Source organism: Solenopsis invicta, chromosome 10 (genome assembly GCF_016802725.1).
Source record: "Solenopsis invicta isolate M01_SB chromosome 10, UNIL_Sinv_3.0, whole genome shotgun sequence".
Lineage (NCBI taxonomy): Eukaryota > Metazoa > Arthropoda > Insecta > Hymenoptera > Formicidae > Solenopsis > Solenopsis invicta.
This window is the reverse complement of record NC_052673.1, coordinates 14,885,474-14,910,771: the sequence shown is the minus strand read 5'-3', so window position 1 is coordinate 14,910,771 and position 25,298 is coordinate 14,885,474. Positions and strand designations below refer to the sequence as shown.

Below are 25,298 nucleotides of genomic sequence, written 5' to 3'. Positions count from 1 at the left end.
GCGAATGTCGCGACACTTCCTAGAGGACGCGATTGCATCATTACGCCACAGCTCAAGCCGCACGTTTCCGCTAGTGCAACATGCGCATGCTTGCGTACAGTTGCGTTAAATTAACAGCTCTCGTTGCTTCGCCATACGCTGACACGTGTGTGGAAAATGACGCAAGTCGAAGCGCGAATGGGAGTAGCTTCGCGTTTTGCCATGCAAATGATCTGTACGGTACGCGAGCAGAATTTGCGTCAGAAAGCAAAGGAGCCTAGTATAGCAAGAAACGACACGCGACATCAGAAAATTATGGAGGCGAAAGACTCAAATTAATTCGTGTAAATATTTTAATCACATTCGTGGTTATCTCGTGTTTCAAACAACGTCCCCACGAATATCATTAAAATATTCATGCGAATTCTTTCGCTTTAATTGCTTCTTCCTTCTTCAGATGGTTAAACCTGCCAAGAGAGCCTATTGTGTTTTATGGCTGGTTTCCTTCCAGGAGACACAAATTGACATAGATTAATACACTGGAGTATACAGTTTATCACAAACGTTAAATGGAACGCGACATTACACGGTGTGTAACTTTTAATACTTAATTTTCTAAAATTTATTTTATAAAGAAGCAAAAGTTAGAAATCTTAAAGTAAAATCTAAATCGTTATTTACGATTACAAAGTATGTAATACTTATCATTGTAACTTTTTAATCTTATAATTTTATAATGTTAAAAGTGAAACAAACAATTCAAATCTTATATATATATATATATATATATATATATATATATATATATATATATATACGTATAATTCAAAAATTTAAACAAAATAGGGACCTGATTTGCGGATGCGTTTTAATACTGTTCAATCGATCAGAAACACTCCCCTTCCACGCAGATTCCAAGAAAGTCGGTTGAGTCCAAATTGTAAATGGAAATCAATATTTATGTCAAAAGTATCGACAGTGTTCCCTAAAAGGAAGGCGGCCTATATTAGTAGGACTCTATAAGCAATAGCCGAGCACGGTCTGCTGTTCTTTTAATATCGATAGAAATGTGTTAGAAAACGAAATGTACTATAGAAAACAGGCTTTGTATGGCATCATGACAAGACATGCCGTATTTCTCTTATGTTATAGCTGGCAAGTCACAAATGGTAAAAAAAACAAGCTTAACTTTCCGCAGGCCAATCTACTATTTATAGATCAACTGGGTCACTAAACGGTGATATTTTTTGGGCTCTAAAAAATCTGAAAAAAATTTATGTTCTTTTGACATTTAAGAATACGATTATACAATTATTGTATCTTAACATCAAAAACATTTTTAATTTTTTTCGTACATCCGAATTTAAAATAGAATGGCAAAAATGGGAAAATTATCGGGATTTTAAATGACGCTGGTTAATCTGCAGAGACTTAAACAGAATATTGTGAGTAGAAATTTGCTCTATAATCAAATTGAGTGACATACTGTTAGCATTTTGCTATCTGGATTTATTTAATGCCAATTAGAAATTGTGAAAAGAGTGAGAGAAAGAAAGAGAGACAGAGAGAGGAGGGATGTGCGCTTGTATTTGTCACGAAAGTTCGAGAAATGTATCAGCTGATATTTCTCTTTCGCCTTCGAATATACCGAATCAGAGTCGCTAATTAATGTCCGTTACACTGAAAAAAATTTACTAAATCTTAATAAATATATATTTACAAGAAAATATTTACTTGCGGCACATAAATATTTATTTAATAAAAAAACTGACAGTTAAATTTAATTAGTTGTCCTTTTACTAAATAAATATATTTACATTTAGTAAATATTTTCTTGCAAATATATAATTACTTATTAAAATTTAGTAATTTTTTTTTCAGTGTAGAGGACGTATCTTTTCTTGCATATTTCGGGGTCGACGTCTTTTTTTGGTGGCTCTATGCTGACGCAATCGCGCCACGCATTGTACTTATATACATACATACACGCGACGATACGTGCGTATCTTCACGCAAACGTGAATATATCGTGCGATGCGTGACGTGGTCGGGACCCACACTTCTACATTTGGATCTTATCGCGTGTGCACACGCATCACACGGCGTATCTGATATCACAAAGGGATACGTCATACTCATTTCGATACGTCATCTCATTTTTCAAATTGTAAATCACGGCGCGATTCGCTGAGGTCATCGCGAGCCGCCGCATCACTCTATCATTCTGTGAAATGGTGCAGTCATCGAGCTCTAGATTCCTCGTAACGAGACGGAATCAAAGTGAATACATTTCCTTTAGGGAAACGTGACTGTCGGCGATTTCGATCTCTCAAATAGCAGAAACCGTGAGATTATTTTGTATCGGTAATAAAAAGAGAAATAAATCTTGCCTTGAACTGACTTCCGTCTCTCTAAATCTCCTAGAGTGAAAAATCATTCAAAAATTGCATAAGCTCCATTTTCTTCTACAGGAGTAAATTATTCATTCTAGAGGATTTAATTTTTCCTTATGAAAAAGTGTTCCAATTAACTGATTAGCTGAGTCGTTACTATGTTAGTAGCTAATGATATTACATCAGTAACTGATGAAATATCATCAGTTACTAACATAGCGAATCAGTTTATTGGAAGTCTTCTTATGGTTTAATTTTTATTAGAAAGGCAAATTACTTGAAAAATTGCATAAGCGCAATTTTCACTTTTTTAAAAGAACTCTACGAGATTTAGAGAGTAAATAATAAATAGTAAATAATAAATGTACTGAGAATAAAAGTTGTTAATTTGACTAAATTTTTTAACATGATTAAATTTCTTCAACTCAACTAGTTGTACATATATATATTTATCTTAAATACAATATATAAAATACTTGAAAAAATTTAATCAAGTTGAAAATTTTAGTCAAGTTAAAAAATTTTTTTTCTCAGTGCGAATAAATAATACGCGTTTGAAGGACACATGCGCGATTTTCGGTGTTATCGAGAGTGAAAATAAGTTTTCGTGAGAAAAATATGACTTTGTGCAACACTCGTGCAGCGGAGCAAAACAAGACCTTTAGCACACAAAATCATTGCAAAATGAAATATAATTCACTTCTAAGAATGCTAACGTTGTCACAACACACGCGTTATCTGTATACTTTGTAGTGACGACGTTTCATGCCGCATGGCTCGACGTAATTTGCATTAATTAGATTTAGTTAATAATATCTCACTGCCGGCCAATCACTCGCACATTTCAATCGTAGAAAGAAAATGAATGCACATGTATACGATACATTCTCGCCTTTCACCGTTTCGATTTCAAGAATGCGGACTTAAAGTCCGTTAAATGCCTGGCGCCTGCACCCGCGTAATTAACCACTCTTGAGCATTTTCTATACGCAAATTAGCGCAGTACGATCTTTCGATTCGGTTTTTAAGCAATCGGCCGCGGTCACGGGGCTTTCGCAAATGCAATTCGGACTGGAAATAGATAAACCTAACTTATCTTCTTGAACTTCTGTTAGCTGTATCTTGCTTAATTATCCGCATTTTGCAAGCCCGCGTAGCGTCTCCTTCCTTAAATTGATTTCAGCATTAATGTTAGCCACAAAGGTGTGATGTTCATGAGGATAAAAGATCGGATATCATAACCGCAGAGAAAATTAACTTAAATCTTTTCACTCGCGTCCCGCTTTATTGACCGCATCCTGTGCCTGCTATTTACTTCTATCGCTCGCTCTTTGTGTATCCTGCTTGGAATTAGTCGGCCGAGTATTTATGTGCAGGAGCAATAATAGCCGGCACTGTACGGGTCGCATCGGATCGCCACACGGTCAGGTAAAACGTTTTCACGAACAAGATCTGGAAAAGGATATCGCATCCTGTGCGCGCCATAATGCCTTCGTTTCCTTGTGTTATATTTTCGCCAGACAGCTGCTATGGCCTCGACGTGAAAGAATGCTTTCGAGAGGGAAATTTAACGGATTTTTGTGTCACTATGAACTGAAAATCTTACCGCAAACACGAGAAAAATAAACGTAGAAGTTTTATTTAAAAATGAGCAGAGCGAGCCAGCGATCGTTATTATCGAATAATAACAGCAAGAAGAGAAAAAGTTTAAACAAGTTTCGTAAGTGATTGATTAATATTGAACGTTATTATACCACTACTATATCGAAAGAGTTAGTTGCAAATTGTTTAACTTCTTTTTTTTCTCTCTTAATTAGCGACAAATTTTGATCGTGATTGTCGTGTATATCCGAATTTTGGCATTGAAATCGGTTGCAAAGAACAAACCAATTATAAAATTATAATGGCTTGTAACGCCTTATACAGTGTAAATGACTATATTTTGCCTTTAAATAAATAATTTTTAAACGAGTAATGTCCATTTCCACAATGAACTTTGATTTCGGTTTCATTTACTTTTTATCTCTTTCCAATTCTCAGAATTGCAAAGATCAACAACACTCATCTACTTTTTCACGCAATATTAACGCAAGATAAAGTTATTTTCAGTTTTGAGAATACATTCGACGGACATGCGAAGCCAGTATTCTTCTCCATAGCTCGTTTATCTTCCTTCTACAACATTTCCTTCCATTATGTCGTTTCCGTGCGCTCCGCGTAGGAGGATCCATAACATCCTCTCTCGCCAGCGACTTCCTCGAGATCGTCTCGATTCGCAGGACGAGAAGCGGACGAAGCGTCCGCTTCTAAGCTAATTTTTCTCTTCTCTCTCTCTCTCTCTCTCTCTTTCTTTTCTCTCTTCTCCATCTCGAGGCATCCGAGGCGTAAAATGAAACAGCCGGCGAACCGGTTCGAGAATTTTTCGTCGGTTCCTCGTCCCGGACTCTCAGACCGGTATCCCTGTAAAAGCGCAACGCGTAGGCAGACAGCCCTATGCGCCGCGTGGATTTGCGTTTCGCAAATCGCATGCGACGCGCGTTCCACGCAAGGCTGGCTCGTTATTCGTTGCACGAGAACGCGAAGCCCGACTCAATTGTACAAAGTGTACAACGCAAAATGCCGAGTCGGCGTTGAGCTTGTATTTTTATGCATATATAAACTGACCAGATTCCATTATGCGAGTTCGTATTCACGTAATGCACATGTATCAGCAAATAATATCGATATGCGCAATTTTATGAATGAACAAATGTCGCTGAAAATTCCAACCGTCGAACAAAACTATCCTTTGTTCCTTTCAAATGCAATAAAAAAAATAATGTAAAATTATGTGTTGCAAAAAGATCAAGAATCTGAATTTTTGATAAACGTCTCCTAAACATAATTATAAATAATGCAAAAGTATTTTAAGATTTTTTATAGTAGGAAAACGTTGATATTTAACACACTAGGTGAAGGTAACGTAAGGGGAAAAAAAAACGATAAACACTGATTTTTCAATGTTTACCTCATATTTTTTACGATATAATTACTGTATTTTATGATATTTACGGAAAGAATAAATTTTCTGTAATTATCTATAATCGTGTAAGACATTCTCGAGATACCTGCAACCTTTGCTGGGTAAATCCACCAGGCCTTAATTGGAGTCAAGTATATTGGACGAAATCGACGTACTCTATGGAGGACAGGGCTCCCATGAAGGTCGATTTGCTGTATCGCCATGTCCTTCGCAGGAAAGCTCGCGGTGCATCACGGTGAATGAACGTTGCCTTCATTGTCGGATTTCGCAATATCCACGTCGCCGTACTTCGACGGAGGCCGTAGCTCCCGAGATCTTGAGATCTCGACGGTGCAGTGGTAATGCGCGCCTTTGTTAACTTTTTACAAAGCGCGTGCACGGGAACAGATCTACAGCTCTACATTAACTCTTTTATGAGAAACGGAACGTTTAACCATTTTTATGCTTCAAGTTTTTAGAAAATTATGCGCGCTAAACTTTTCATGTAACTCATATGAACAATTTATGATTATTGTACTCTAATGATTTTTTATATTTTATATATTATTTATTACAATTAACTTTTTGATTAAAGATTTAACTAATTATCTTTAAAACGAGCTCTGTTTGATCTTGATGAATCAATATTTACCAGGGGTATAATTTTTTTTAACATGCTGAAATATATGTCGTGTATCATTGGTATAAAAAAGTAATTATTTAAAATTGTAAATACTGTAAATTGAAAATTCACATTTACAAATTTGCAACCGACTTCTCATATGTAACACTTTGGCTTTTCGGTACAGAGAAAGAAATTAAATTTATCTTGTAGCGATGCCAATTAATTTAAGTAATTGAATCATTTTTTAATCATAATCCATATCTATATGACTTGCTTTCTGAGAAGTAAATTTTACGGATCTCTGAAATTAACCGATGAGAAATTTTGCATCAACAGAGAATGACTTCTCGGTTTCTTAAGTGACAGGTTGAATAATGAGCGAAGGAATCACGTCTTCTCGCATGCAAAGATAGAAGGCTTCTCTATCGGAGGAAGTAGCGCGTAATTTTGTGTCGGTGGGCCGCGACTTCCGCGTTTCGGTTCCTGTTTGCGGTGGCACAAGGAGTTCCATATCGAGGACAGATAACAGTCCTTAATTATACATGTGCATGCGTACTATCTGTGTCGTGACAGTAATTCCCAATATGGTAATTCCTCGTGGAATCGCGTGATTCGCCGAAATACGGCTACAAAAAATCTTTGCCTACTTGATTCTTCCGTTAGCGCACACTTTAATTTGTTAATTAAAATGTGCGCTAATATATGTCTTTTATATAACTTGGGAAAGAACAAAAATAAAACATTTGGGCTTAAGATTAGCTGTTATAGCTAGAAATAATCAAGATAACTATCGCAAAATAATTAGAAATTTATACGAGACAAATTCCAATTTAAAGAAATATTTTATTCTAGAACGTGAAAAGTTTACCTATTTTTAGGAATTTTTTAAAAGAAATTGCTATACATATTTTTCTACGTTTTTACACACCTACTTGTACATATTTAATAAATACATTTTAGAATGAGTAAATATTAATTTCTATATGATGTAAATTTAAAAACAAGCACATCTTTCAAATTGGCTGACATGATTTCTCAGAAATTACTCAAGTTATCGATTTTAACTTCTAAATATATGTAAAATAAAAAAATGTCCGTTTTTTATCGCTCGAAGGAAGATTATTGCGATATCTAGAAATTAGTTATTCATACATTTTAAATTTAATGGATTTTGTTAAAAAATTGATTTTTTTTTTAATTGCGTCATTTCTAAATTTATAATATTTTTCGTTAATTTTAGTTAGCGATAAACATAATTGTGTTTTATATATGTATATGCAGAAATCAAGAGCTTCAGTACTTTGTAGGAAATTGACTCAAAAAATGTTTGTTTTTTCAATTTACGTAACGTAAAAAATAATAAACGTTTAATCACATTAAAATTTGAGATATTTACTAAATATGTACAAATAGATGTGTAAAAGCATAGAAGATGAAGAATATGTGCAGTAATTTTCTCTAAAAAAATGGGCCACTTTTTCGCGCTCTATGTAGACTAAAATATTTATCTACATTTAGTGCAATAAAAAATGACAAAAACAGAGACAAACAAAAAAATTAGTACGTGCAACATTAATTAAGTATTATTATTTATTTCTCTTTAATATTTTTGTACATATCCTAAAATATGTTAACTAATTGTAAGAGAGCAATTTTTATTTGCGTTTAAATAAGAAAATACAATAAATTACATTTCTGTGTCAAAGTACCACATCTTACATATTACCAAACATTTTTTTTTATAGATTGTTTAATTATTGTTAAGTATCTGTGTAAAACTTAAGCATAGTTCTTTTATTGATTTAAAAATTTTATTTAACTTTTTTTGTTTGTTCTCAATTCTTATAAATAATTGCGTTTTATGATACTTATTTGCAAGTTTAATGAAGAAGTAGCATTATGAATCAAAACAATTTTTTTACATATACTCGTAAAACTCTGTGTGATAAATATTCGCGCAAAAGTTCTTGAATTCTCTTACCCATTTAAAAGTTACCTAAAACTGCAACAAAATAAGACGTCATTTTTGCCGCATAAATCAAGGTTTTTAACCAAAGCTTTCATTGTTATCTTTCTTGCAACTGATTTCAGAACCAAAAATTCAGGTATTCATAATCACATTGTTTGTCATTAATTAGGAAAAAAAAAAGTAAACCTAAGAAGCTTGCAGTTTTCAAATTTCGATGTCTTTTAGCAACTTGTATAGCCAAAACATCCTTAAATTGCTAACAATTGCATAGTTTTGAGGAAACAAACTAATCATCGGTCGGTTAAACTGTACACAAGAAGCGATGAGTAATAATCGTCTGTGATTATCGGCATCCGGTTTCTTGGCGAAACGATAGTTTCGCGAGCGGCAATGTGAAATGGGACAATTTTGTGCGATTGCATTCCCCTGACTGTTTATTGCACATCGCGGAGTCACTGGACTGTGCCATAATGGAAAGTTACATTAAATCGTGCAATATATTATGAATACAGCGTGACGGTGCATGCGCGATTCATAAGTCGGTGCTTGCACAGAAAAGCTTTAATCACCGCAACTGATCACCTATCTAATGCGACGTGATTACAAGAAGTCCAGTTCGCGTGCGTATGTTTTCAAGTGACGTACGAACAGCGCGTGAGGTGAACTGGAACGTCCAATTTATCGTTAAGTAAGTGGGTTGATATATTTTTTAAATTAATTTTTATCAGATAGTGAAAATATTTATGCAGATTTAATTGTCATTGAGAAACTATATGTAAGGTGTAAGAATTACTAAAGAATCTTATCGAAAATATCAAGTTGCCAAAATATATTCAACACATTTAGGAATGTTAACAAATGTTCCAAAAATACAAAAATTATCATTGCCCGTCTACGTTACGTGTGCTATTACACATTGCGACGAAACATTCGAGTTTATCACGTAACCTCTTTCCGTTTCTAAAGTGAATGAAATGATTTTTCTTACAATTGTATCGATAAATACAATTGCGAGAAAAGTCATTTTATTCATTTCAGAAACGTAAAGAGGTTACGCGATAAACTCTATTGCAATCAACAGTAAAATTTCCCCATTTACATTAATAATATGAAATTTACACCATCTCATTGTCTCATCACGTGCCCACGTATTTGCGTCTTGTTTACGTGATATCACGTGAGATGATGTAATTAAGAATAACGTCCTTTCATTCCCTTTCTAGAAAATTAATCTTGCTGATAAAAACGATTAAAATGAGGAAAAAAATGAGGAAAGACTTGTGTGATAAATTCTGAAATAATGAAGTGATAAAATGTTAAAATATATACGATATATCATTATTTATAATACGCTATTGTGTATAATATATCATTACCGATCGTTTCATCACTTATGTACTGTTGCAACAGCCACAAAAAATTTAGTCGAAAAACGATGACACGTCTCTTCTGTTGTTTCCAGAAGATTAAATAAGATAAAAATAGTTCGTGTCTTCGAAGAGTCTCATGCTATTGCAACATACATTTTTCATTTTATTTTTATCCGTTTTTTTTTTAAGTTCAAATTCTCATCGGTATTTTTATCATTCACGACAAAGTGGAATTGGATAAATAAATCAAGTTTCAGGGCTTCAATTTTTTTTTTTTTTTTCAAAAAGTCTGGCAGAGAACGATATTGCTGGAAAATATTCATCAATTTTCTAAAGTGATACGCGCGGCAGTTTTGAGTGAAAGAATGCCAATCAAATATTTGGTTAATATAGCCAAAAATAATTTTACTTTTCTGAATTTTTAGCAAGTAAAATTATTGATTACATCAACTAAATATTTGATTGGAATTATTTCACTTGACATTTGGTAGCTGTTACCAAACTTTTTGTTTTCAATGTAGAACTACAGCTTTTTCTAATACTTTGGAGGGTCAGTTTTTCTTTAATAAAGATATAATATATCTCGCGTAAAATAGGAACGAATGTGTAAAAAAATGATTAAGCTTGTATCTCGATGAGCCCATCACTTGAAGGAAATGAAAAGAATCGATTAGCAAAGAATGTTCAGTGCATAACAAAACGTGCGAGATTGGCGAAGGGATCTTCGCATTCTCTCTCCAGTCTCCTCCATTGTTTTCTAATCGGCGAACAGGATTCCGCATATTTCTCGATGACTAACTTATTCGCAGTCATGACACGTAAATAACTACTGACCGAATCGTTCGAGAATCGAGGTATTACATACGTGATAACGATAGTGACATCCGCTGGCTCGAATCACCGTTCGTTCATTACCGAAAATTTTTGCTGGTTCGTTGAACGACTCGTATAGCAATGCCAACCACCATTTGCATAAACTTGAGCAAAGTTTTAACATTCAAACCGGTTTCTTTGACGTTGAGAAATAAAATTAAGCAAGAGCATTAGCATTAATTAAAATCAACTAATTAAACAAAGGTCAATGGTTCCCTATTATTAATCAATTTTCGGCACGTACGCACACAATTCGATGTGCAAAACAAAGAAGGTTGACACAAAGGAATGAATCATCTGGAGTTAAATCTTATACATGGTTCGCACGCCCACGTCGATCGAGAGGATCTATATTAAGAAGGCGAATATTCAGAGCCTGCGGCGCACCGGAAATCGTCTGGACACGCGAAGACATAATTAATAATTACGAAGACTATCTTGCTAGTGCAGCGATTAATTTTATTCCCGATAGAATTTGCGAAGCAAAAACTATTGACATTTATTCTAAAAACATTGTCCCTTAATTAACATTCATTAACCGATAACTGTCCCGGTTATTAGCTGATTAAGAGCGTGTTAACGAATGATGCGTTAAAATCCTGTTGAAGAAGAAGCAAATATCTCATAAATTTAAGACACTCTCGGGACCGAGATGCGCAATCAAGCCGCAGACTCGCAATTCGCGCAGAAATAAACTCACAAATATATATTCAATCGCAAAAAGAGAAAAAGCGCGTTAATTGCGTGGTTGTTTACCAAGAGCAAACTCCATTTCCGAATAAATTTCATCCGATAGTACGCTAATCAATGAACCGTCGACAGCTCAACCGGAGTCAATCGCGTATCGCATGACGAAATATTCGTACAAGTGACAGCGAGTATCGCAAGATCGCGGAATATTTAAAAATCTTGTTAAAAATCCTATAACCTCGTGCGCGCACGGTAAAGGATGTTCGCAATGTCGTCATTCCGCCTGGGAAAAAAGAAAAAAACAGAACCAGTTCTGTGGACTGTTGTTCGACGATAATTTCGGCCGTGTCCCGACGAACACGCGAGACGGTATCGTGCTGAGGTAGGTTATCGTTATTTACATGTTGATTCTTACGAAAGTAACAAGAGTATAATAGGAATCCGGTTCTCTTGACTCCCTTGGGTCTTATCAGAATAGATCAGATTTGTCAAATCGAACGGATTAAGCAAAACAGCCTTATCAATTGATTAATCTACATTCCTTGGCACTTGACTCGGTTTTCAAAATCGTAAGACACCTGAGCCCGTAAACGGCCCGTTCAATTTAATTTATTTTTTAAAAACTGTTAAATATTTAAATAAATAATACTTCAGTACCGCGTGATATTAATGAACTAGTTTATTTTTACTGATATTTAAATAAATACTTATTTCAACAAATCGCTACATTTGTCATTTTCTCTATAGAGAAAGTTGAATAATATTTTAAGATGTTATACTAAACCATAAAATAATATATACTCGATAAACTTTGCTGTAAATTTTTATATAAAAAAACGACTTATATAACGACTTTGTCACAAGTTTTTGTTACACTAAACAGACACGTTGCTTGTCATTCCAATTCTCCAATCTCTCTTTACCTACAGTCTATTTAATAAGAGCCTGACCAGCATAACTTCGAAACCATTTATTATAATAAATAAAAAATATACACATACTACTGGATTTATACTACGATTTCTACGCTTTTATGTATATTAGTTAATTGTATACTCGCCGCCGTTGCCTGGTATCTCCGGGACATATTTTCGATTAAATCGATAGCATTATTGAGATAAAGATCTTTTTGGAGAACGAATTTGTCGGGCTGTTTCATAATTTCTATATACTCATATCAGAAAGCTTTAGTTTTATGTATTTCCAATGTTTTCTACAGGATTCGTGTCGCGCTCGTGTCCACATTTTTAGTCTTTTCAAGCGTGTGCGAAGAAAAGCGATTTACATTCGTTTTACTCGATCCTCGTTAAATCTTTTTCTCGTGAAGGTCGGTAAATAAATCTTTTATTTAAAACAGAACATTGAGGAAGTCTGGTTATTTTCTCTGCTAGAATATTCCGTCTAATATTTTTCGAACAGAAGCTGTGCCGGTCACACTTTTGTTAGGCAGACTGTACCTCTTGTGACACATCTTTTAAGCACATACTCGAGATGTGAAATACGTCTTTTGATATATTTAAAAGCGAGTCTTGCTTAGTACTGGGATTATTCGGCTCAGGCATCTTAACTGATAGTCGACATGTACAGGTTGATTCTCACGTATTTGATGAGAGACAATACGAAGTGAAAAATCGAGTCCTTGAGTCTTCTGCCTAATGTCTTACTCGGAAAGTTGGCGGAAAATTAAAATATATAAAGCGATCAATTTACACGAAAAGGACAATTTTGTTGAAATACAGATCTGAAAATAGTTACGTTGAACCATTGAAAAATTTATCGGATGTTTGAGCTGATTGCTAGACTGTCAAAACTTTTTACATCAATATCATCGAGCTCGAATCTCTGACATAATTATTTTGATAGTTCGACATAAAATTACTTTTGATCAGTATCTAGCTAAATTTTGAGCTACTACAGCAAGATTGTTCTTTCCGTGTAGCGATTGCGTGATTGACGTAACATCTTTCTCATATTTCTCCCACAGAGAATTGCTAAACTGAATAAATGACGGGGGACTGTCCCCTCAGTTGCCTCGATCGGCGACATAACTGAGCACGAAAGTAAAAATGTCGTGAGATAAACTTCCCCCTTCCGATCATCTCATCCCCCTTCAGGCACTGGATAAGAGCGAAGATATCTCGACTGAGTTGTTACTCTGTACTTCAAACGCTGCGTCTTCGAACTATTCGTGCACTTTTATTAATCGTACCGTGTTTGCAAACAATTTCGCGATAATGCCGACGGCGCGGTGGCCGGCGCTGTCGAAACGCGCTAGGCGATAACGCGCCGCGAATCACGCGGACTTTCCGGATCTCGTCTCTCTTTTTCTCTCTCCTTCTCGCAAGACGGCCGTCGCGCGTTGCGACAAGTCGTACATGCGGCGCGTGCAATTCGCGAGGCATTTATCGATCGTCGTGATCCTCCTTTCCTCGCGCGCGCGTCGCCGTGGCAGCACCCACGTAAGCGGAATGATGTGCGAGATGAAAAAAAATGGTGACCCCGGATTGACCAATATCCGGCGGCGGCCGGAACGCGCGAGATACGTTTGGAAATGAAGGTCTGGCCTGACTCGAACGTGATCCAAGCGCCACGCAATCATGGCATTATCTGTTTCGTTCTCTCTTTCCCTCTCTCCCTCCCTCTCTTTCTCTCTCTCTCTCTCTTTTGCACCATGTACGTGAATGCGGCCGAACATACGTCCGCGATACCCAGAGCCGATTTCACGTGCAAGTGCACTTCGAAATATGTATACGGAACATATGGAATAGATATATCGACGATGCAGCGTGAGTCATACACGTATGTATGTACATGCAAACGCACGTGTTAATGCCGATTGATTATTTCGAGAAATTAATTTAAATATCTCCGAGTTCCTTGAAATTTCAATCATATTGTAATATTGTTTTGATGCATATTTCATACGAGGATTTTGTGCTTCACCGGCACACGTCATTCGCGCATAACTACTGTAAAAATCTATTGTTTTAATGTGTTTCTTTTTTTTTCATTTGTAATTTGCTTCGTGGAAGATTATTTTTGAAGGCTATTTTGTAAATCTAATAAATATTCAGGCACCTCTCTACTTACTAGACTTCGTGAATTTTCAGACTTGTGACCGATATGACCGATAGTTTCTCTTTTTAATCATTTGTTGAATTTAGTCTATATTTAAGCTCAGTATTAATTTTATAATATTGCAGTAAGGCTTACATTTTTATGAAAAAACAAAGGAACCAAAGTTGAAATTAAAATTAAAATTTATAATTATATTTAGTAATGAAATAATTATTTTCCACACAAAATAATACACACAATAGACTGAATAGACAATAGAATCAACCACAAATAAAAAGATATTTGTAATTTAATAATATTGCAATATTGACAATTAAAACTCTGAACGTATGTACATAAAAAAAGTTGTTAACTTAATTAAATTTTTTAATTTGATTAAATTTCTTCAATTAAAGTATTTATGTATTTAAGTTAAATATATACGTAGTTACGTTAAATATATAAATGTTTAACTAAAGTTTAAATATTTAAGTCAAATATATAAATATTTGACTTGAAAAAATTTAATTGAGTTGAAAAATTTTAATTAAATTAACACTTTTTTTCAGTGTATGTGTGTCGTTTTTTTGTCAGAAATTCGTGCAAATTGTATGTGCACAGCATTAGAAAAAATTGAATAATTGAAGTTGCATTGCAAAAGGAAATATGTAGAATTATGCGAACAAGTGCAAAAACCACTTTGCAAAAACGTGCGTGCATTTCCGTTATAAATCATGAGTTTCTTTCACTTGTCGTTCGTGTACGATTTTTTATCGTACTTTTATATACTTTTTATATAATTTTTCTATAGTGTGGGAGACCCGTCATGGTCACACGTGGGTGAAATTGCATGCCCTTATACGCGCAATTGTTTAAAGCGTGCCACCCGCGCGCAACGAGAAACGTTAAGGTAGGTCAAGGGCGTGTTGCACCGCGCCGGACAAATCTCTCGCGAGATCTCGCCTGTTTGGAGGATGCACGCATAAATTTTTAACACTATCCAAACTTTTAAGATCCTACCATCTCACTTTTATCTTTCCATAATAGAAAATCCCCGTAGATAAATATAAATTCAGAATAAACCGAGTCTATCTAAATTCTCGTACCGAGGAAATAGAGTTGTTAACTTGACTAAAATTTTCGATTTAATTAAATTTTTTCAGTTCAAGTATTTATGTATTTAATTCAAATACTTGAATTGAAGAAATTTAATCAAGGTGAAAATTTTAATTGGGTTAACAACTTTTTTCTCCGTGCACCATTTATATATTTAACTCGATAAATGAATAAACAAAATTTAAAAGTACGTAAACTGTAATAAATTTTCGATAAAATCCTTTGCGTGCACCCAGTCTAAACTTTTATATTGCGATTTTATAAGAAAAGACTGTTAATGTCATAGAATGCATCAAATACACCGACGAAATGCTGAACGTGTGCGCAGAATAGCTACCCTCATTCTGGTTTTCCACCGGAAATCGATTTTTGAAAGGAAAAGAAAAACAGCGGAAATGTTTCACACAATGCCCAGGCGACCCGCACCGCACGCCCAAAATCGGGACGTAAAACATCTTAAAGATGTCATTAAAACACCTTTAAAACGCCTTCGAAAGTCTTTGCATTTAGACATTTAGATATTTTAGATTTTAGACATTTGGACATAATATTGTTTAGTTTGTTACATTCCTAGATATAATTTATATATTACCGAAATAGTTACTTTCGTTTTTTTTATTGCTTTATCTAAAAAAAGGCTAGATATTTCTATTTTTAAAACTCCAGTTGATCGACTTTTATGTATTATTTAATACTGTCAATAAGTCATAAGATATCTTTATCGCTGTCATTTTTACATTGCTATTTTTTTTTTTTTTTATATAAAAAAAGGGACATCAAAATTCAGAATATGTAAGCAACTGGAGACTTTCAATTTATCGGAACACCGAAGATTTGTCCAAAAGGCCAAAGTTTCTGATTGAAAAGTAGCAATCACTGGCATACGATGTTATAAAAATCATTATATCTATCTAAAAAAATAAAAAAAATTAAAATCACGATAATTCAAGGATTTGTTAATTATTTAAAAGAAAAAGCTTCGTTGATATCAACGAATTCGATCATTTGCGTGCACTATTCTATATTGTATGAAGATTGCCATGTGAAGTTATTTAATTAAAATTATATTATAATTTTTATATTATGTGCAATAATGCATAAATAAGAATTATATAAACATGTTTTATGTAATAAAATATCCAATGCTAATGTTATCAGGATTGAAAAAGTTATTTTGAAGAAAGTAGGATGTAACTAGTTATAAAAGTTATTTAAAAAAATTAAAGTTAAAATGTATCTTATACATATATTTTTTAATTGAATTATAATGATTTATAATAAATTTATATATATATATATACACGCATGAAATATATATTAACTTTACATAATATATTATCAAAATTACAGGATTAGTATTTTTTATCTTTTATCATTTAAAAGTTCGCTAAATTTATACTTCGTGATAAAATCATCGTCGTGATAAACCAACAGTCTGGAGCTTGTTTTAAAGTGTAAAGTCTCCACTTTAATGGCAGCTATTCTCGAAGATGATTTATCACTTGTGTTTTGTTAAAGACAGATCATATGTTGAAGAATAAGTTTGAAATATGCATAAAGTATCTATAAAAGTAACTATTAAAGTAGTTACGAGTTATAGAAAAAAACATAACAAGTTACAGTTGCAGATACAAAGCGAGGGACAAAGTTAACTTAATAGTTACTGAAAGAAAATAACTCTAGCTGCAACTTTGTTGCAAGTAACGAGTCACTTTTCAAACTTGAATATTATCATATTTTTAGCGAAATAGATGTTAGACATTTTAATGAAGTTCGACTTACAATGGCCGTGCACACCATGGAGAAATATTAAATACTAGGAATAGGAAGAAAAATTTTGGAATCAGTTTCCCTAATATTAAATTTGAGGTACAATAGATACGAATAAGACATAAATGTGTCAAACAAGATACAACATAATTTATTATTTATCTATAGTGCTTATCGAGGAAACTGATTCTAACATTTTATAATGCCTATTTCTAATATCTAATATTCCTCTATTATGCGCAGAGCCTTACGCTTTAGATAATTTCGCACGCAGCAGAGCTTTCCTCCTTGCAAAGAGAAAAGCTGAACAGAGTGCAAGCAATAGAATTCTTAAGTGCACGTTACAATATATGTTGGGACACTCCGGACAGTTGATAAAGCTTGATACGTATACGACCGCGTGTCGCTACTCGCAGAGTCCACGTATATACATTATACACGTGCGGGGGGACGGTCAGTAGCGTCTCTCGCGTCTGGATGCCTCTGGTCAACCCGATTCTTTTCGCACAGACGTATTTGCTTTCTCCACAGAGATATTGATAAGATACGTGCGTATTTCTTACCTTGATGTTATTATTAGGCGTCCATCCGTCCGTTGCTTCTGCGAATATTGCGGCTTGCTCGATTTTTCAATCAGCCATCAGTCGGAATGATCGTCCGCGTGCGCAATCGTAACACGTGTTGCGGCCTCTGATGTAACACCGTTCCTGTTTCCGGCGATTCAAGACATGCCTCTCCATCTCGTTGACCTCTGGAAAGGTGACGAGTTTAGGATGAGAACGTTGTTGCGTATGCAGAAGCATTCTGACGTGTGCTATTTGTAGTAACTCTCAATAATTTGTAAACACTGTTTTTATAAAGAGATTTTTATCAGATTAAATTGATTGCGAACTTATATCGCAAACGTTATTATTAGCGCTTCAATTATCCGGCGATTTCTCAATAAAATCGATAAAGTACTTGTACTACACAATGAAAAGCACAGGCAACAGGAAAAGGAAATTTAAAGAACAAGGAAAATATCTAAAGTGCTCCTTATCCGGCATATTAAACTGTTTTTTTAAGGATGCATGGGTCATATCTCGAAACGTTACCAAAAATATATTGTAAAAATGTCATAGAGTATTTTAGTATGACGTTTGAGTATCTGTGTAAAATTTGAGTACAACTCACTTATTGGTTTAAAAGTTATTTAATATTTTTTTTTACTCTTGTGTGTGATTATGTAAAATCGCGTTTTGCAGTATTTGATGGAAAAGTAGCATTATCAATTAAATGAAAAGTTTTACACGTAGTAATAAAACTCTAATAAATATTCTGGCGGCAAAAATTCATTTAGATACACCTATTCGTTTAAAAGTTGTTTAAAATTGCAGCAAAACATAGTAATTTTTGCAAAAACCATTAGAAATAAAATTTTTCGTTAATTTTTTCTTTGCAGTTAATTTCATGGTTAAAATTCGGACAATTGCAACTAAAATTTTTTATTAAGAAAAAAAACCTTAGAAGTCTTTAGCTTTTAAATAATATTTAGGTCATATTGTGTAGCCAAAACATCCTTAATTTTTGTTCCTATTGTCTGTACTTTTTTATGCATCAAGTCTAAGGTCCTGCAAATAATAAAGGAATATTAGATATTAGGAATAGGAGTTAAAATTTTAGAATCAGTTTCCCCAATGAATATCAAAGTATGGCGCAACGGATACGAAGATGTAAATGTAAGACATAAATGTAGAAGATATTTTTTACAACATATTGTCTATTTATAGTGTACATTCAGGAAACTGCTTCAAATATTTTAATTTCTATTCCTCTATTGGGCGCAGAGTCTAACCTTAAAGCCTAAACGTATGAATACTTTCAATTACTCAAAGTTTTACGAACAGAAAAGAAGAAAAACGGAAAATCGCTTAGCGACGCGTTAAAACCATACGTTCTATGCTTGCGTTCAGATATCAATATCGTCCTTATTAACCAATCGAATTGAAGAAGTGCGATATCTCATCGCGCAATAGAACGCTCGAAACACGTTGCACAAAAACGGGCTCCGCACGCGGCCTCGCCGAGACTGCCGGGAAGACCGATGTTGGCCGAACGCGCGCGCCGGAGATCGCCGAAGCTCCGTCCGCCCGGACGGTTACGTTCGCGTTTGTTCGCTCGCCGTCTCGCAGTTGTCAGCTGCACGATGGCAACGTTGGTCTGTGTTCGCTCGTTCTGCTGCCGCCGTCGTTTCTGAGCGGTGGGCCGGCCCAAACGTTGGACCGTCCGTTGCGCGGATACCACGAGTCTCTCTCTCTCTCTCTCCTCTCGCGCGCACGCTCTCTCTCTCTTTCTTTGTGTCTCTCTCTCTGTCTCTCGCGCGCGCTTTTACGCCTCGTCCCCGAGAGCTCGTCGTTCGGAAATCGAGTCTCAACGGCCGCGTTTCGGAAACGAAAGCAGCGAACCGACGACGCGTCGCGTCTCCGTCAACGACGTGACGCAGCAGCCGACGAGAAGTGAGCCAAGAAGAAAAGGAAGAAGAAGAAGAAGAAGAGGACTCCGAGGCAGATCGCAGCAATCGCGCTCGATCACACTCCTCGATCGCGGTGCCGCCCGCGGACGTCCAATCGTCTTAACCAACCTACCCCACCGATTCAGGAACGACGAACGGCGACGAACTACAAAGGATAACACGAAGGTAAAGTTTCGTCTCCGCACGACGGGGGGTGGGAGGGAGCGAAAAAAGAGACGTTTCCAACGATGGGGTCGAGCGCGTGTGTGTAAACCTACCCCTGAATCTCGCAGGAAACGCGCTATCGACCGATATGGAACACTACGTGGGGGATGCCATCGCGGGGTGGAAACGAGCGAGCGGCGCGGTACCCCCTCGCCTCCCTCCGCCACCCATCCGACGAGAGTGCTCGTGTACGTCGTCGTGTATCTCTCTGACCGGTCGGTCGTGTCGCGCAAAGTGCAAAGTGCAGTGCATACTTACCATCGCGTCGACGTTGCTAATAAAGCGAACGTCGCCTTCGGCGCGGCAACAGCGGCGACCGACGTGACCCGCCCGCTACTCGCGACTCGTTAAAGTCCTTCCCGCTCTAGAGCAGCTCCAGTTTTCGTCGCCAGGGGCCCGTCCGCGACTGCACTTGACTGCTCTACGCCGCTCCGCGTCGCGCCGTGCCACGCGGCCACGCCGTCGTCGCGCTACTTTCGCGTGTCCGTGGCATCGAGATGAGAGCCGATTGAATGACGGAGGAGACGGTGACGCTCCCTGAGGGAGTATTCGCTCGTCGGAGTAATTGAAACGGAGTCAGGAGGAAAAGGGCGCATCGCTGGTCGAAATTAGGTTACCGTGCCGTTAGCGCGCGACTCGACGCGCGTCGCGAGTCTTTTTGTTTCGGAGCATACTTCAGAGCATGCTTCGGAGCATACTTCGCGTCGGTCGGTCGGTCGGTCGGTTGGTTGGAAGCTGGCGTCTGGCGTCATGCCTTCCTTGAATTTCACAATTGGATCGCAATCGCTTCCTGATAAAACAGGCTAGTGACGTCATCAGGAAAACATCAGGAAAGTTCGTATCGACGAAATCGAATGTACCTTTAGATGACGTTTGTTTGAAATTGCTATTACGTCATGAATTGATGCTCGAAATGTTGAGCAGGCTCCTAACCTCCCCGTTCGAAGGTATTTACGCGTGACCTTTTTATACATTTATTGCACGCGGACAGTCGCGCTTTTTCCGTCTCTCGTGTTGTTGTTTACTTCTAACTGACAAGTCAGTGCGTACGCTCGCGGTCTCGCGCACTGAATGAGCGTATTCGCGTTGAATGAGCGATTTGACGCGCGGGCACTGAAACACCGGGCGCAGAGTTTACATTTCGCGTGCCACCCTGTTCGCTGTTCCCGAAGGAAACCGCACGGAAGGCAGCCATTTACGTCGTTTACGATACGAGAGATATCTTCCTCGTCTTTCCCGTCTTTTTTCGAGACCGGAAGTTGCACTCTCCGTCGCAGACGGGTCTCTCTCTCTCTCTCTCTCTCTCTCTCTCTCTCTCTCTCTCTCCCGAGACGACGCGGGTGGATGCCGCGACGGCTGGAAGGGAGACGGGGGAAGCGAGAAGGGGAGATTTTTCGCGTCGTGGGATCGCGGCCGGTCCATTTACGATGTAAACGGGAGCGCGGCGGGAGCTGTTAGGCAATTTACATATTTCGCGAGCTTGCGTCACGTTCGGTTGCGCGCTATTAATGCAAACGGTGCCCGCAATATCGCCCTCGTGCGCGAGCGCGACGATCGTGGAATTCTCCGCCATTTTGACCTTACCGAAGGATATCTGGTATCTGAGTAGCTTGTGTGCGTGCGTGTGCGTGTGTATGTGCGAGCGTGTGTATGCGTCGCTGCGGCGCGTGTATGCGACCGCTGTGTGGGTCGGCGGCTGGTATATCGCGCGTGTCGTTTCGACACACGCGGTGACGGCGATGGCGATGGCGACGGTGACGGCGACGGCGGCGGCGGCGAACGCAACACTTTACTAATTCCGAGCTCGCGATTTCGTCAGATACGCGCGCGTTTCATTTAGGGGAACGCGCGGGAACGGGCGAGAAGGGTGGGGAAGACCTCGACAGTGCCCCGAGGAGTTCGCGCACCTGCCGGCTAAATCGTCTCACGAGACGAACGTCTCGACTCGACTCGACTCGCCGACTCGATTAATTCATCGGAGATTCTTTTTGAATTCTATCGTAAAAGAACGGCTTACTTATCTTATTTTATATAATTTGTATTAAAAAGAATTGTACTCTCTAAATCTCGTATAGTGAAAAATTACTCGAAAAATGGCAAAATAGGCTCAATTTTCATCCCGTAGATGTAAATTTTCACTCTATAGGAGTGAATTTTTATTCTTATTAGAGTGACAAATCACTCGAAAAATTGCACAAGCTCGATTTTCATTTTTTTTTTTTTGAGCGACGTTTCACTTTACGAGATTTAAGAGTGTTTCTGCTATGGAGATTTATCAATCTTATAATACGTTGGAAAAGCAGTTTGGTAGTAATAATCAAACCTAGATGATAGTTATTAAGCTTTGATGAAATGATTTCAATTAAATATTTGGCTGATGTAATCAAATATTTATTAATATTTAATAACCGTTTGGTAACCATTTAATAATAATTGATTGGTTTTAAATTTTGTAGAATGAAAAATTACTCGAAAAATTTCACCGGCTATTGAGCCAGTGAACATTGGTTTACCTTATAGGAATAAATTTGTATTGTATAGGAATAAATTTTTACTTTTATTAGAGTGACAAATCATTAGAGAAATGCACAGACTCAAATTTGATTTTGTAGGAGTGAATTTTCACTCTACTATAAGTAAAAGTAAAAATTCACTCTTGCTACTCTAACAAATCGCTCTTGCAAAAAAATTGCAGCCTCAATTTTCACTCTTAGAGCGACGCTTTATTCTACGAGATTTAGAGTGCTATTATTAATTGGTTATTATTAATATAATTATTAAATATTACTGAATGTATTTATTGTATTAATGAAATATTTAATTGAAATTATTTCACCAAAGTTTGATTATTATTACTAAACACTTTTTTTTCATTATAAAAGCTTGACGAGAATGCGTGCCTGATCCAACAAAGTAGAGGATATTACGCGATACTTATTTTAATATATATCGCAAGACACGTGTGTGCGGCGAGAGAGAATTACGTTGCGGGGGAAAAAGCCGTAGAAAGGTCAGCGGCGTAATTTCTATTCATGCGTAACGAATTTGAATTTGTGTAGCTTAATAAAACAGAATAATTATTACGTTATTTCCTTCGAAGAGAGCACGTGATATCGATTGTTATCGCGACTGTCGATACTGTATCGATACTTCCTACAATTTTCATGCGCTCATTTTTGATAGATGCGATAACTTGGATCGTTTCGCTTGCCTCCTGCGATTTGAGGCGCGTGCATTCCAAATGCACATTCTTTCACCTGTTTCAAGCTGAAATGAGAAATTTGTGTGTAGATGTCATTATTACCCCGTTAATGGTCTTTTCGTCATTTTGATTTCACTGTAAGAAAAAGAGAGATAGATACACACAGAAAAATATTTTCTCACAAAGAAAAGATTACACAATTTTTAATTTTCTTCTTTTAATGATTATCTTTACAAAAAATATTTTTAAACAATCTTAAAATGCACTTATCACTTACTCAAAACAAATAATATTTACTTCTATGTACACACAGAAAAATGTACATTTAAATTAAATAAATATTACTTATCTCAAATATTTCATAAGTTTATATACGTGTATTATGTATTATATATGTTTGCAAATCTATTATAAATTCATCAGTTATTCGAAATATATATATATTTTTATTATAATAAATATGAAAAATGTGAATCCTAATAATTTTTATTTCTTCCATTAAGAATGTTAAGCTAAAACAAATATTTAATTTGCTTATTATTCTTATTACTCTTCTTTGACACGATTTTATAATATTCTTCGAAAGAGTTTAAATTCTTTTCTTCAATATATAATAATAAATTTTTTTTAAATTTTTGATGAGTATATTTTAAGACAATTATCAAGAAAACATTCTTTGTTAAGATAATCGTTAAAGAAAATATTCTTTGTTAAAGATAATCGTTAAAGAAAATGTTCTTCGTTAAAGATAATCGTTACTTACGAGAAGAAAAAAAAGTAAATTGAGTAAACATTTTCTTAACAATAGAATTAATATTTTTCTGTGTGTGATATTTATTGAGAGATAGATAACGTTCTAAGGCGAGCTCTCCAAGAATAAGCAAATTGAAAAAAAAATCCAGAGAAAAAGAGAGATGACAGAAAAACTTACAAAAGAAGATAATTAAAAGGAAGGAAAAAGATAATAAGACAAAAATAAAATTAAAAAACAAAATGTGAAAAGTTGCACAAGATCGGTAGGCGAGAATAAAAAAGAGGTCACAGATAAATATACAAAAATAATTAAAAAAAAGGAAGAAAAAAAAGATCATAGGGGACATAATAAAATAAAATTAAAGAAGAATGTGAAAGGCTGTGCAAGATCCGTTGGACGGGAGTAAGAATAAACTAAAGAGCAAGAGAGATACAAAGATTTATCGGTCAGCTTTTTCGAAATACTCGCGTTAGCCGGATTTAAAGAAACATCGCGATCCAAGTTGGGCTTTCCAGACGGGCTTGCTGCCGTTGGGTCATCGCGGCGTGATATCTCGGGGGGAGAGGAGCACTCGTTTAATCGGAATCCGGGCGCGTTCACCTGTCGATACAGCTCTGACCTCGCGAATATCGCGACATCCACGTGATCGAAGATAGCGGCCGCTTTCCGCCTCGAGGAGAGTCCTCGATGGTGATAAAAGCGACGACATTACCTCGTCATCTTCGTTTCGTATCGCGCAACGAAGAGGAAACGGCAAGGGGAGGAAGCGAGAGGAGACGGAGGGTGGCTGGGGGACGCGAGAGAAGGGAGAGAAGCAGAGAGATCGCGTTGCTCGCATGCACAGCCCTGATCTTTGGAGCGAGAAGATCCGTCGCGTTGCGTTGGTGTTGTCGACTTTTGCGCAAGTGCGTAGATATCGCAATGGAGGAGGCCGCGAAGTATCGCCAGTCAGCATCTGCCGCGCGAGTGATATATGATTTTCAAACGATACGATACAAAACACGGCACATAAACAGGCGGCATTGAGCAACGTTTCAGTCAAAATTGTCTGCGGTGTCTATTCTCGCCCGATCATCAAGGCCGATCGTAACAAAAAAATTCGAGACCGTCAATGTAGGCCGCCGAGAATAGCGTGCGAATCTCACAATTAGATGTATTACATTGTCGGACATTTATCTTTCGCACTGTAAAAATTCAGACGTTTCTCCACGCGTTGTTGAAAGGTGCTTTGATGTAACAGCTGGTTTTACATTAATTGAACCGCAATTTTGTTTCGCATTAGACAACTCGAATTTACATTTCGGTTCGCTTCGTTTATTTCATCGATATTTAATATTGCACAATCAAGATCGGTACGATATTTCGCAGAAGGCCGATCTTTTTATTGTCAATTCGTTCTAGCAAAAAATATTTCATATTCGACCTTATCGCTCGTTATTATCGAGACGTTAATTGTTGCCGCTAATTCGCTACAATTTCTCACATTATGAACAAGAACGATGATCAGTTGGTGAAAAAAAAGTCCTAGTTTCTTGTTTAATTAATACAATAAAGCTAAAATACCTAGATATTTCCAAAAAAAATAAATTATAGCAAAGAAGCAGATGTTTACAGCTGTTTTCTAAATCTCTTTAAGTAAAAAATTATTCGAAAAATTGCACAGGCTCAATTTTCATTTTTTTTTAGGGTGACGTTTCACTCTACGAGATTTAGAGAGTATTTATTAACTGAAGAATCAAAGAGAGAGAGAGAGAGAGAGTGGAAAAATGATCTGGATATTCCA

The 25,298-nt window shown here is 36.5% G+C and overlaps 2 protein-coding genes across 11 annotated transcripts in view; one reads left to right on the top strand and one right to left on the bottom strand.

Annotated features, from left to right (window-relative positions):
• LOC105203921 (probable RNA methyltransferase CG11342) overlaps nt 1-21,354 on the bottom strand; it is a 33,838-nt gene extending 12,484 nt beyond the window's left edge. Inside the window, exons 1-2 of one of the 6 annotated variants that reach the window (XM_011172850.3) lie at nt 21,144-21,354; nt 17,407-17,594 (exon numbers count right to left, since the gene is read on the bottom strand). The gene's annotated coding sequence lies outside the window, so the exon portion shown is untranslated. Of the gene's footprint in view, nt 1-5,479; nt 5,863-17,406; nt 17,595-18,677; nt 18,931-19,612; nt 19,747-19,817; nt 20,192-21,143 lie in introns of those variants that run through there. The other 5 variants (XM_011172847.3, XM_011172851.3, XM_039454638.1 and 2 more) reach the window with 5 other exon arrangements.
• Nucleotides 1-25,298, top strand: part of LOC105203922 (tribbles homolog 2) — a 60,192-nt gene that overhangs the window by 14,875 nt on the left and 20,019 nt on the right. The window contains exon 1 of one of the 5 annotated variants that reach the window (XM_011172854.3): nt 19,014-19,520. The exons of 1 other annotated variant lie outside the window; for it this stretch is intronic. The gene's annotated coding sequence lies outside the window, so the exon portion shown is untranslated. Of the gene's footprint in view, nt 1-19,013; nt 19,521-20,273; nt 20,507-21,007; nt 21,157-25,298 lie in introns of those variants that run through there. 3 more of the 5 variants (XM_039454634.1, XM_026137118.2, XM_039454636.1) reach the window with 3 other exon arrangements.